Source organism: Phyllostomus hastatus, unplaced genomic scaffold (assembly GCF_019186645.2).
Source record: "Phyllostomus hastatus isolate PE091 unplaced genomic scaffold, TTU_PhHast_1.1 phas_scaffold_21, whole genome shotgun sequence".
NCBI classification, from domain to species: Eukaryota; Metazoa; Chordata; class Mammalia; order Chiroptera; family Phyllostomidae; genus Phyllostomus; species Phyllostomus hastatus.
Window position 1 is genome coordinate 12,578,901 of NW_025334017.1, and position 13,401 is coordinate 12,592,301.

The window sequence follows — 13,401 nt, forward strand, 5'->3', positions numbered from 1 at the left end:
CAGATGAGTCTGGAGTCAGGGAATGAATGATGGGGAGTGGGGGATGTGAAAAGAAGATGGAATGCAAAATATGAAGCAACCATGGGGAGCAAAATGTTGTGAAAGATCCAAGATGTTTAAAGGTGATTTAGGGAAAGCTTTGCTGTGCAAAGTTCAGTTTAACTGTCTCTTTCAGAGTCTCATGGAATCTTCTGTAAAAATCCCCTTTAGTAAGATATCACTGGGCATAAGGGCACAATGATGAGCTCCTGAGAAAGGTGTTAAGGTAAAAGCAGAGCCATCCTAGCAGACTAAGTCATCTCTGTGTGACATCGAGTTAATCGGTAATGTAGTGTGAGTAGGGTATCAGCTGAAAAAATATCACCTGAGTTCAAATCCAGACTGCACCACACACGAGCTGTGTAACTTGATCAAACTGAGTTGTAACTCAAATGTCAGATCCCGTAGGCTGAGCTTGGCCTCCTGCCTTCCCCTCTCCTAGTTATGACAACAAAATATGTTTTCAGACATTGCTTAGTGTCTCCCTGTGGTAGAGGGAGGAAGAAATCACCTGTGGTTGTGAACCAGTGCCCTGGAGGGTTGTTGTGTTAGGCAAAATATGGAGTAGTATGTGCGGGTACCTAAAAGAGTGATTAAAACATAATAGGCACTCAACAAATGATAGTTGTCCTTTAAAAATTTGCCATTGGAGAGTAGTATCTTACATATGGAGTTAGCTAGATATAAGTTTATTGAAACATAAAATGCAAATAATGTTAATAAGAATAGTTATGCAATCACTAATTTGAGAAATTATTTGCTGTAGGTATTTGTATGTGTATATAAAAGCTGATCCTTAGACCCATCAGGCTTTAATTGCTGTCTCTTCCAATTAATACTGCATGCCTTAGAGAAGTCATTCAGACTTTCTAAGGGAACTTCTCTATAATATACTTTATCTATGAAATGGAGGTAGTGATGGCAGGTATATCATGCATTAGGGTGACCATTTACTCTCTCAGTAACATATATCTAATGAGAAGCTATGTTTCAGGGACTATGTAGGGAGTGTGAGGCAGTCTCTGCTACCCTGAAAGTTCATTCCTCAGTGAGGAGTCAAATGAGGAACAAATAAATATATACAATAAAAGTGTACAATAATAGAAATAATTTAATTCCAGGACGTAACAAATGTTATGGAAATACAATAAAAAGGATTGAAAACTCATAGCAGTTGCCCTCTTAGATAGAATAGTCAAGGAAGTTCCCTCTTGAAAGGTGATATTTGAGCAGAGGCTTGGATGAAGAAAGAGAAGCAGTGTGGTCTTCTGTGGGAGAAGGGCATCCCAGGTAGAGGACACCCCAAGTACAGAGACCTGACAACGTTAATGGCCTTGGATTGCTCAGGACACAATAAGAAACTAGGATTGCTATATACAGAGTACTATAGCCAATTTGTACATGTTTAGATTTTATATTTTTTCCTTATCACTCAAACACCCATTTTTAGGTGGGTGTTTTTTGAGTCTATAAACTCAAAAAATTTATATGATGGAGGAAGTGAGATGAGGTTCTTAGGTGTTGCTGTGCTGTTTGACATGTTCTTAAAGACCAGTTCCATAGAGGCAAGTCTCCAAGAAAATGGAATAACATTGAAACAGGTCTCGTTAAATTTCTTTCGGGGTGGCACTGTTTCGTGACGGGAAGTGTAAGAGATGAGAACAGCATGTGAATTCCAAGGAAGCAGCACAGAATGGAAAGTGGATTTACAATGTGTCAGACAGGGTGGCAACATCTTGTGGCATGTGGCTCTCATCTCAGTGATGGGAAAGGTATGTCTTGTGCCTGCTTCTCGCCTGTGGCACACCGCAGGGGGAGTGAGTCGGCGGCCACAGCCAAAACACGTCAGCAGCAATTTTAGTGTATGGCTAGCCGTGGCCGCCTTTTTTAATTTTTCCTAAAATTTGATTCTTTTTCCTATTTATCTTGAGGAGCTGAGCATAAGACAGAAATAAAGGAAGTTTGCAGGGGTGGGGGGAAGATGACAATGGGTAGCTATGATACTTAATGTCATTTTTGGATTAACCATACTGGATTTAGAGTCCAAACAGATGTGGTGAGCATAATTAAATACTTTTTTCCCTTTTTAGTGTGCATTGAGTTGGTTAATATTTGCTTCATTGAGAATATTGCATAATGGGTTAAAAATACCAGTAGCACAAAGTTCAGAGAGGGAAGGTAATAAAAACATTCAAAGGAAATGAAATGTAGGATAGATGAAGCAAAAAAAGTCTATGTGATCAAGGGTCAGTGAAAGAAGGGCACTGCCAAAGCTTAGCACTTAAGCAATAGTAAAGACAGAATAGAGAAAAAGGAAGAGGAAAGAAAGTTGTGCTGGAAAACGTGAACCATTCAAGAAAAAAGTGAGCTAAGAGTAAACCTTGAGTTTCATCATCAATATCACAGCGATTTAGTTTTTGGTATGTGCCATCTCTGTAAAGTAAACTGACTTCAGGCAGGGTCAGCTTTACTAGAGGTAAGGTTAGAGCATGAATACAAAAACTTAGCTGCTGGAATTGGGATTGTAACCATCAGTGCATGAATGTATTGTACTCTCAGCAATGGGCTTATTTTGACATAACCAAGTATATAATCAATGCTGAAACACTCATCAAAATGCATTCAATTAATACTCATGGTCGGATCAAGAATCAAGGCATCATTAAATATGGTTGGTACGGGGTACAAGTATTAGGTTTATAGTCAAAGCCCATCAGCACTCAACAAATTAATACAGTGTGCATAGGGACTTTGTAACATAGGACATTATTTATTTTACCTGGAACTTACGGGAACGTAAAGATTGTATTAAAGAGGGTTAATAATTAGTTTAGAAGAAAAATAAATGTAAGCATAACGAATCACCTCTACCAGCTGAAATACTGCTTTCTATACCATAGTGGTGCCTAAAAGGACCAGCAATCGTTCCATAGCCCGACTATTGGGATGAGAAACACTTCCTATTGAAAAGTAATAATTATATGAGTGTGTTAGCCAGAGATATATCCCATGGGAACAAATATACTTTTAAACAATAGTTAAAATGATAAGCTTTTGCAAACAAGATTTTGCAGCAATTTTCATATTTGAAAAAAAAGTACACATTTTCTTCTGTCACCCTATAAAATTAATAATTTACCTAACTCCAGCCATTTAAAAAAGATTAACCAACTTTTCTCCAAGACTACCTAGATAGCATTTTTGCCTTGCTCAGGACTGCACTGAACATTTTGCCTGGTTTGCCTCACTTTCTGTTTTCCAGTTGTATTCCTGAAGATCTCTACTTCTCAGCTCTTTGCTGATCTCCTGTCTGTGGCCTGCCCCTACCACCCTTCAAACTTGGTCCCAATGCTACTCTGAGAACTGTCTCTAGATTTCTGACTTGGTCCTCCCTCTCATTAGGGCTGTAACGTAACTCTCGGTCATATCAGGCCCGTCTGGATATCGAATCCTACCTGACATCCTTCCACGTGCCTGGCATTTCAGTTATTTTAATTGAAAGAAAATTATTTACTGCTTCCATCTGTCAAACCTTCAGAGGGTACTAAACGATTTTATGAAAAATGTCCATTTTTGTGTGTATATAAAATAATGTCTTGAGTTTGTGGTGGGTGAAAATTAAGAAAAATAAAGATGCACTCTGATGCAGACACCAGACTTTGGGGAGTGTTTGGATTTGAATTTGCTGGAAGTACTGACATTTTCTTCCAGCCTGGAAGGAGAAAACCACTCCCAGATGTCTTAATTTTTCTGACTAACAGAAAAGCCTTCCCAGTTTATATAATGATGGGTTCAATTAGCACCAGTCCTGTGATTCATTTGCAGTCTAAGTGAACACATTCTAGCCTATAAATTTTTACAAATGTGTGTGGTCATCACATGTTGGGCTATTGGTGGTCGAAGAAATTAAAGAGGCACTGGTAGCTAAAGACTATCTCTGCAAGTTTCTTGCTCCTTTCAATTAAGGACAGATGACAGAGAGTATGTGTAAACTTCAATTTACATAAACTCTTTCCGTAACTTACTGGTCCAATCACTTTGTTTGTTTGTTGCTGTTATGTGGTCAAGGAAAGTAAATATTCTGTAACATTCTCTTATGTTATTAAAAAGGAAAATTTAGCACAGCATTTAAATTCCTTAAGACCTTTTCTTTTCAAGTGCAATTCTAGCTTAAATTTTTTAATTACAGTTATTTTTAAAAAAATTACAGCCTAAAATTTCTGGTATCTACCACTTTGCTCTTAATATTTATGAGTTTGGTTAAGTTGTACTACCCTGATGTTCTGGAAAGACTGCTGGGCTCCTATCTGAGGCACAGTTGTGGAAAGAGGGACCCAGCAGATGCATGGCCTTAATCTCTTCCTTCCACCTTTCGACCGGAGTTTGTCCCAGGGAAGTGAACTATGTTTCACACTTCATTCTTTCTTTACCTCTTAAGGAAATAGAGCTGTCCCACGTAGCAAAAGAGTTTCTATAAATATTTTATTTAAACTTGTCTAATTTCTTATATGTTTTCTTAACGTTTGTTTTATTTTTAATAATTCACTCAGAATATATAACATCTGCATAAAATATTTGACCAAATCAGCTCTATTGACGTAAATCAACAAACCAATGGCAGAACAGGGAAAACCTGCCACATAATTCTTGTGTAACCATCACTTACTCACTGCGAAGGGACTTGTGTTTGGAAAGCTTTTAATTTTTTGTTATAAAGTTCCTAGAAACAGATGTGAAAATCTACTCACATCCCACATTGTCTAGTTCAAGCAGCTGTGAATTATTTCATGGATTACACTTGAATGAAATGAAAGTCCTGGGTTTATTTCATCAAGACAGCTGTTATTTCCTTAAATTAAATCAAAACAATTCTTTGCTTGATTAATTCTTGGTTATTTGGATGGTATAAAGATAAAGTGCTGACATGTCTTTAGTCATAAATTAGTTCGTTTTTCTCAATTAGTGTCCCTGTGACTCAAAAGATGCATCACAATTTTATAGGCTACTTTTAAAAATAAATTACTGCTTTGGGCATTCCATTGTGGAAAAATAAGTATGGCACTCTCTTCTTTTAGATATAATATTCATATAGTACTCACATTTTACTTGTAAAGGAAGTTAGACATACTGTCACTTCTTGATTTTTAACTGCTGGGCTGATAACCGTACCAGCTTTTCTCAGCCATCTGGTCTGTCTCTGCTTTTCACACTCCCTCCCCAGCTCCAGACTGGTCCTTCTAACTGTCTACCGAGCATCCATATGGCTGGCTTGAAGGTAGCTCCATCTCAGCAGGTGCAAAAACGAAGGTATTGTCTCTTCCTGTATTTCATAAAAATGGTAACATGGAGAAACCTGCTAGGATTTCACATTCAGTAGCTCACTATAACCTATAGACTCTTCCTCTGAAATTACCTTCCAATATATTTCTTTCTCTTCTTCCTGTTACTTCCTTTCCTCAAGGCTGTATTGATACACGCTGCCTCCTACCTCATCCCTTTTTCCAGAAATTAAAGCAATGTGTGTATCTTAAATTTTCCAGTAGTCACATTATAAAAAAGGAAAAAGAAACAGGTAAAATTAATTTTAATAATAAATTTTATTTAACTCAGTATATCCAAAATATCCTTATTTCAACATGTAGTCAATATAAAAGTTAAAAATTGGATATTTTATATTATTTTATACTAAGGCTTCTAAATCTTGTATGTATTTTACTATTACAGTATATTTCAATTTGGACTAGACATATTACAAGCCAACAATTGGCTACAAGCAAGTACAACAAGTGTATTTCTTCACAAACCAAGTTTTCAAAAGTCAATCTCACGTGAAGTTCGATTGGTCAGATGATCAATTAACCAAGATTATCAAGTTATGCAGAAGTCTTACAGTCAGTAATTATTAATGAATGAGTACTCTGCTGGACACCCTTCTAAGACACTGGACTAGTAAATGAGAAAAACATAGTGCCGATCTCGAGGTATCAGAAAAGAAACAACTTTTTTAAATTAAATAATGGTTGGTGTATGTGTCTGTATATGTGCATGTATGTATGTTTATGTTTAAGTATGTGTATGTGAATATCTACATATATAGATATATATACACACACACACACACACATATATGTATACCTGACTAATATATATAGTCAGGTAATAAGTGCTATGAAATAAAAATAAAACCAAGTAGGAGGATAGCAAGTAATGAAAGTAAATATTCTTTTGAATAGAGACAATGAATATGATTATATTATTCTTATAAATATTATTGGATATATTGAAATGTGTTCTTATTGACATCAATTTAAGGAAGTCTTTATTTAATCTAAAGCTATACAATATATAATAATTTAGTTTATTTAAAATATATTTTATTAAGATATTCATGAAATACATGTTCTAGAATAGCACTGTCCTGTAGAGATGTAATGTGAGCCACAAATTAAAGAAATTAAAGCAATGTGTGTATTTTAAATTTTCCAGTAGTCACATTAAAAAAAAGGAAAAAGATGCCCTGGCTGGCATAGCTCAGTGGATTGAGCGCGGGCTGCGAACCAAAGTGCCCCAGGTTCGATTCCCAGCCAGGGTACATTCCTGGGTTGCAGGCCATAACCCCCAGCAACCGCACATTGATGTTTCTCTCTCTCTCTCTCTCTCTCTCTCTCTCCCACCCTTCCCTCCCTAAAAATAAATAAATGAAATCTTAAAAAAAAAAAGGAAAAAGAAACAGGTAAAATTAATTTTAATAATAAATTTTATTTAACTCAGTATATCCAAAATATCCTTATTTTAACATGTAGTCAATATAAAAGTTAAAAATTGGATATTTATTTTATACTAACTAAGTCTTCTAAATCTTGTATGTATTTTACTATTACAGCATATTTCAATTTGGACTAGACATATTACAAGTACTCCATAACAGCATGTGGCTTGCAACTAATGAATTGGATGATATAGTTCTAGAATATATTTGTCATATTGACTATATTAAATAGATTCTTGATACTCAGTTGAATACGCAACTGTATATTCTTTCACTTTGTGGGACGCTGCCCAGCTGAGCCACGCTGGCCCTGCAGGGCCTCAGTCACTGCATGTTCTTAAATAAGAGTGTATTAATGAGAAATGCATTTATAGTTATGCATAATATATTTATAAATTCATTGAATATATTAGTTGAATATATTTGTTTGAATTATTTTCTAGATTATATTAGTGGTAATGTCTATGTTTAAAAAGAATCTTCCTGAAGTTAACTTTTATAAATTTAGAACATTTTATTTATTACAATTAACATACCTACAGTTATCTTTCCAAAACACTGGCTTGATAATTGATCCCCTTATCCTCTGACACTAAACTCTTCTCCAGTGTTAAATTCTGCTCTCCCCAAACATTCCAGGTATAGTCATATGCGCTGCATAACGTTTCCCGAAATACTGTGAACTTCCAACATTCTGTGCTTTTTCATGTTCTTCCATTGCTCTGAAAAGTCCTTCCCTACCAGGTCTAGCCTGTATACCTCCTTTCACCTGTTACCCAATTTCTTCATCTTACGAATAATTCCTTATCATTTAGGCTTCAGTCAGAAAACGGAAACTATTCTACTTAATTAAAATAGAATAGTGCCAAATGCTAATAGACAATATCTGGCATTTTTTTACCTCAGTTAGTTGCTTTCCTATTTGTTTTCCATAACATTGAAAATGTTTATTTTTGTTTTTTTCTGGGATAGGGCTGATCACATTATATAATACCTTTCTATGTTCTTAACTACACATTATCATTCACTAGATAGTTTGATTTCAAAGTATCAAAATAAAGCAAGTATTGCATTTTTTAAATCTTCATCAGGTAATTTTTATATAATACTTCTATACCATGTTTACTTTAAGAATTGTGAGGGTCTTTGGTTAAAAAAAAGTATTTTTGTTTGCTTCAGAGAATTTTCTAGGTGGCCAGAGTCTCTTCTTATACTAAATTTGTGTCTACCACCAGTCAATATCTATTCTACTTATAGCACTGGACTGGGTATTGTAGGGGAATATCATGAAAAATATTTTACTCAGGAAAGAAGCCCCAAGAAATGGAAGGAAGGGAGGGAGGGAGGGAGGGAGGGAGGGACCATTAATGTTCTAAGATTCTAAGTTTTGTATTTAAACATGTTCCTGGCATTTTCTCCCTTGATATTCCCAACATTAAACATTCCTCGGGTAGACTCTTACTTAAATTCTTTAATTTGTTTTTCTCTTTGTGGGTCTCTTTTAATTTATGCAAACTTTCCAAAATTGTCTAAGTTTAGGCATTTCTGTTTCTTTTTCTTGCTTATTTTATCCTAGGCATTTGCTCCCTTTAAAGTTATTAAGTAAGTGGAACTATAAAGACCTAAATCTGTATTTTATTTTTGTTCTTTGTAAACTAAGCATAGATTATCAGTACCATTCCAGGACTAGACAGGGTGTAAGAGTTTTTATAGTTGGATCATCCTTCAGCACTCGGTAAGGAAGCTCACTGCTCTTCCTTGAGAGAATGACTATTGGCGAAGAAAGAATGAAGGAATGGATATGCATCTGAGTAAGACCTCTCCTAAGACCACGGGAGCCAATTTCACTGCCATCATCACAGTTGCATCTGACACTTTCACAGCCATAGCGGTTGCTGAGTTTCAGCTTACAGTAACCTGAAATCTCGGTGAACAAGCAAATGAATTCCAGAAGGCTTCTTGCTCTAGGATTCTCATCACCCCCCCCCCCCCCCCACCCACACACACACTGTGACAGCTATTCTGGGCTGGATAAAAAGAAGTGAGACCCAGATGGGGATGATGTGGCTGGGAAATGTTCAGAAACACAGTAATAAAATCCATGTCATTAGTTTCTCTACATATGTGAAGCAAGCTACAAATGTTTAGATAATTACCATGAAGCTCCATACCCCTATTCTTTATCTTATTGGTAGAAAAACGGTGCAGAGGCAAGTAGACAGTGAGGGTTTCACCCTGAAAGTAAGGGGTAGCCATCACGTCTGCTCCCTAGTGCAGAATAAACCACATAATTTCTTTATGTCAGTGTGGAATAACTCAGTACTCACCTCATTAATAAGTCAGTGAGGCGTGCTTTGCAGCTCAAAAAATAAAACTGAGGAAGCAACTTTTTGGTGTAATTCATAGTAATATGGCCTCCAAGAGAGTGTTGTTTCATTTACACAAACAATCTGCTTTTAAACATTCAGTTCCCTCTTTTTATCACAATCAGGTATGTCCTAAATCCATCAGAGAATACTAATGAGAAAGTATGAAAGAAGCTTAAGTTTGGACTCCATTGTAGAGATCACGCAGTAAAATGTTATGCACACTTCTAAGCCGTCCACTATAAATAAGTATCCAGCCCCTGCTTTAAATACCCCATGGACGGGATACCCACATCTCCCACATAGCACTGTACAATGTGCCATTATACCTACAAATGTAGGAGAATTGTTTTTATGTCCACTCAGAAATAACTTTCCCTCTTCTTAGACCCATTTCTTCTCTGAAGCCACATCAGGAACTGTGATACCTCTTCCATGTCAGAAACCGTTATATATTTGAAGGTTGCAATTAAGGAAATGAATGAAAAGACCATTTAAATGAGAATAAGCAGAGGTTATTTATTCAGAGCTTCCTATAGCAAGGCAGTTACCCCCCATCACTTGCATTTGCCTGAGACACAAGGCAGGTGGGAAAGTTGGGAAGCTTTATAATGCCAAAATTAAACAGGAGGGAAGAGGCTGGAGGTGTGTTCTGATTAGAAGTTGACACAGGGAGGCTCGGGGGAGGCTTTGGGAGCATATTTGGCTTTCTATGGTTGGCCCTGATTTGGAAATCAGGGTAAAGGAGGGAAGCTGGCCTATATTCACCAGGTACTGAACGTTTCAGGCCAACTGTTGCAGAGATTGTGGTTTGGCCTCCCTGGTTAATTCCAGCAGAGGTTGTAGGTCAGTGTTCTAATATCATAGGTGATCTGTCTGTTGGGTGTTTGTATATTCAGTCTCTCAGTTCCCTCTTTTGGTTCTTCCCTTTCTCACAGGAAATTGGCCAAAAGGTAAGATTAGAGATCCAGATCTTTACCGCTTGAGGAGTATTCACTGGTCTCCATAGTCAATTGTATTTATCACAAGGGCTTCTAGAGCTTTTCGAGGCTGTATTATCATAGTGAGCACCTGATGAGGTGGTGCTGTACAGAAGCTTTTAAGACCTGTATCAGCACTAAGATTAAGGTTAAGATGATAACATTCAATAGCCTGACATTACGACCACTATGGTAAAAACATATTCAATTAAAAGTCCATTTAAGATGCTTCAGAACCAAAATTCTGAAAAGTTCGACCAAGGCCAAGAAAAGAATCCCACAGGTAATAAGGATTAATCTTAGGAAAACCAGGTAGCTTTTTCCTTAAGGTGATATATAACTTTTCTGCCACACCTGTTTTGGTGAGTTGAATTAGAGCAGGAAGTATTAGCAGTGGCACAGATACTACCATGACTAGTGAACATGAAATCCAGATTGTTCATCACTGATCTTGCCCAGGAATTGAGTGATCTGTATTTCACCTAGGGGACGGGTAATATTGTTTATAACTTCTGTCAGAGTTAAAATGATACACGTCTTAGAGTCTTGTGTTTGTATGATTTCTATTATTGGAAACACTTCTTTGATTGTTTGCATAAACAATGACTCCGAAACTCCCCCAGGTAAAGTGCCTGAATAATCGAGGTAGTCTCATTTGGAGCTCCCATCTGAATTATAATTTCCAGTTTGATGATTTATAGAATTAGGGTGTCTGTATACAGATAATTTTTGTAATAGTATTCCGAAAGTGCATGAGTACAGGGAAGCAAGCCCGGCTATCCTGGCTGCAAAGGAAGTGGTGTCTGTTGGGAACACACAGGTACCCAGGTTAAATGCAGTGGCTCATGACATTGTGTTGGAACCAAGGCCTTACATTAGCTGGATAATCTGAGATTGGTGTTAGAATGATTATGCTCCGATCTAGCAATTTAATAAGAACAGAACAGAAGAGGGAAAAAGGGTCATCACGGTGGACAACACCCAGGAGTCTACAGAGAATGAGCATAATGATTAGAAGTAATCAGTAGGGGTAAGTAATTAGTAGGGGTTTTTATCCAACATCTTGGGCAAAAGCTGTCCACTCTCTGAGGTCATGATTATTCTGAAGAATCCTGTTTGAGGTCCCCTATTATAGTAGCCTTTTTGTTTTCCTAATTCTAGACTGCATCTTTAGTTGTGAAATGTGAAGCACAAGGATTTACTCCAGAAACGTTTACTTCTGTTGTTGTTGTTAATAGTATTGGATACTATTATCCCTTTCATGAGGTTCAAGAGCAGTCTTTATCAGATGTACCTTCTAACAGACAAAATCTTATAGTTGAATATCATGAAGAGGCTGCTAAAGATATTTTAAGTGTGACCCTAACTTTTGGTGGCAGGACTGGGTGTGGCACGTGGATGTCTCACAATATTTTACAGTGTCTGAGTACAGAGAGTAAAGTATCACAGTAAAATCCTTAAGCACATTGGCCTTCCGGTCACCGGTTCATAGAGACGTAAACAATGTGTCTCCAAGGCAGTTGGACTACCTTTGCCTGTGGGAGCTCAAGTGTTTCTGAAAGTTTCGTTAAATTCATCTAAGAATGTTATTGTTGCCACCTCTCTAGAAGTTTGTAGATGGTAAGAGCATCATGGTTTCAGGTTTCTGAGTGAGGAGTTCTTTTTTATGTTTCTTGTGAAGTGTGTACCTTGGGTCCTGGATATAAAAGTCTGTATTCCCAAAATTGAAAACCAAGAATCATACAGCTTTTTAGCAACTATAAAGACTGTAGCTTTTTGCCAAAGAGATGTTTCAACCCATCCCGAAAGCAGACATATAATAACTGAAACATTAAAATCTTACCGAGTGTGGGAGCTGCATCAAATTCATCTGCTATTGGAAGGGCCCTTGAAGCTTTGTTCCTGGCCGTATCCCACCTTCTAGCTTTTCTAGAATTATGTTGGTTGACAAAGGATACATGACTTTAAACTGACCTCCACTATCTTTGAAAGTTTCCCTAGCCATGTTGATTTCACTCAGTAACCAATTCATCTATGCTATGATGAGTAGTTTCATAGAGAAATTTAGCAACTCTCTACTTGAAACTATCTAAATGTTGATATTCATAGTAGTTTCTTATCCTTTAAGACTTTACATATAGCATGACAACTTTGGTTAAGGCTGCTTGCATAGTAAAATGATCTACTAAAGTATTTTCTTTAGCTTCATTATTATCTATTGTTTCATGAGCTCCAACTTTTATAATAGCTACATCTTTATGAAGAAGGAGAATATCTAAACATGTCTTAAACATGTCTTACTCACTTTTGGTAGGTTTTCAGAAGAGTTGAAAACACCTTTGTTTCCAAAGCATCCCAAACTCATATCTTTTAAAAAAAAGCATTCCTGTATATATTATTCTCATATATTATATATTATAATGTATAATATATATTATAATGCTTTAAAAAAAGCATTCCTGTATATATTATTCTGTGGCCTTTGGCTAATTGACAAGCTCAAGTAAGTGTTGTAATACAAAGGGTTACAACACTTTGTATTCCAGTATAGTTTCAAGTTTTGATGTATGAGCCATCAAAAAATAATAGTATGTCAAGTTTTCAATGGGAGTTCTTAAAAAACTGAGTAAGGTAGACAAGTTCCCTAACTGGTATAAGAAAATTATGAGGTTCCCTTCTGGTAGGATCAGGGTGTTGCAGTGGTGAAGAGTGATGTGAGAGCTCCCTCAGAATTAACACAGTCTCATGAGAAGTTAATTAGCTGAGAAGTGCTGGATGTTCTCAGGCAATAGTGATGTTTGTATTGCATGGGTATCCGTGAGACCAAGAGCAGAGTGTATAACTAGTTAAGGAGAATTTTGAAGTGGCAGCTCTTTCCCTAACACAAGGGAATAAGCCTTTGCAGCCACATCAAGGAGTTGAGTTTTTGATGACTCCTAGGAAGTTGAGTTAAATACCTAAGGCCCTGCCCACATTGCTCCTGTAGATGAGAGGAGTTTTAGGTGGGGATGCCTATGGAAGGATTCTGTTGACAGTCCTTTCTCAGGTTACAGAAAGTCAGTTCATGACCTAAGAGTTGTCGCAGTCTCAGGAAATTTGACACTTGCTGTTTACAGTATTTAGTTAAGAACAGAAATCCTCTCAGTTGTTTTATGAGAGGCCTAAGGTGTTTGCATCCTCTACAGCCTTATCGAGCGATTGCCTTCCTTATATCAGTTATAAACTCAGAAATGGATTATGTTTTGAC

At 36.8% G+C, this 13,401-nt stretch overlaps 1 protein-coding gene across 1 annotated transcript in view; it reads left to right on the forward strand.

Annotated features, from left to right (window-relative positions):
• Positions 1-13,401, forward strand: part of CUNH8orf34 (chromosome unknown C8orf34 homolog) — a 302,867-nt gene that overhangs the window by 164,288 nt on the left and 125,178 nt on the right.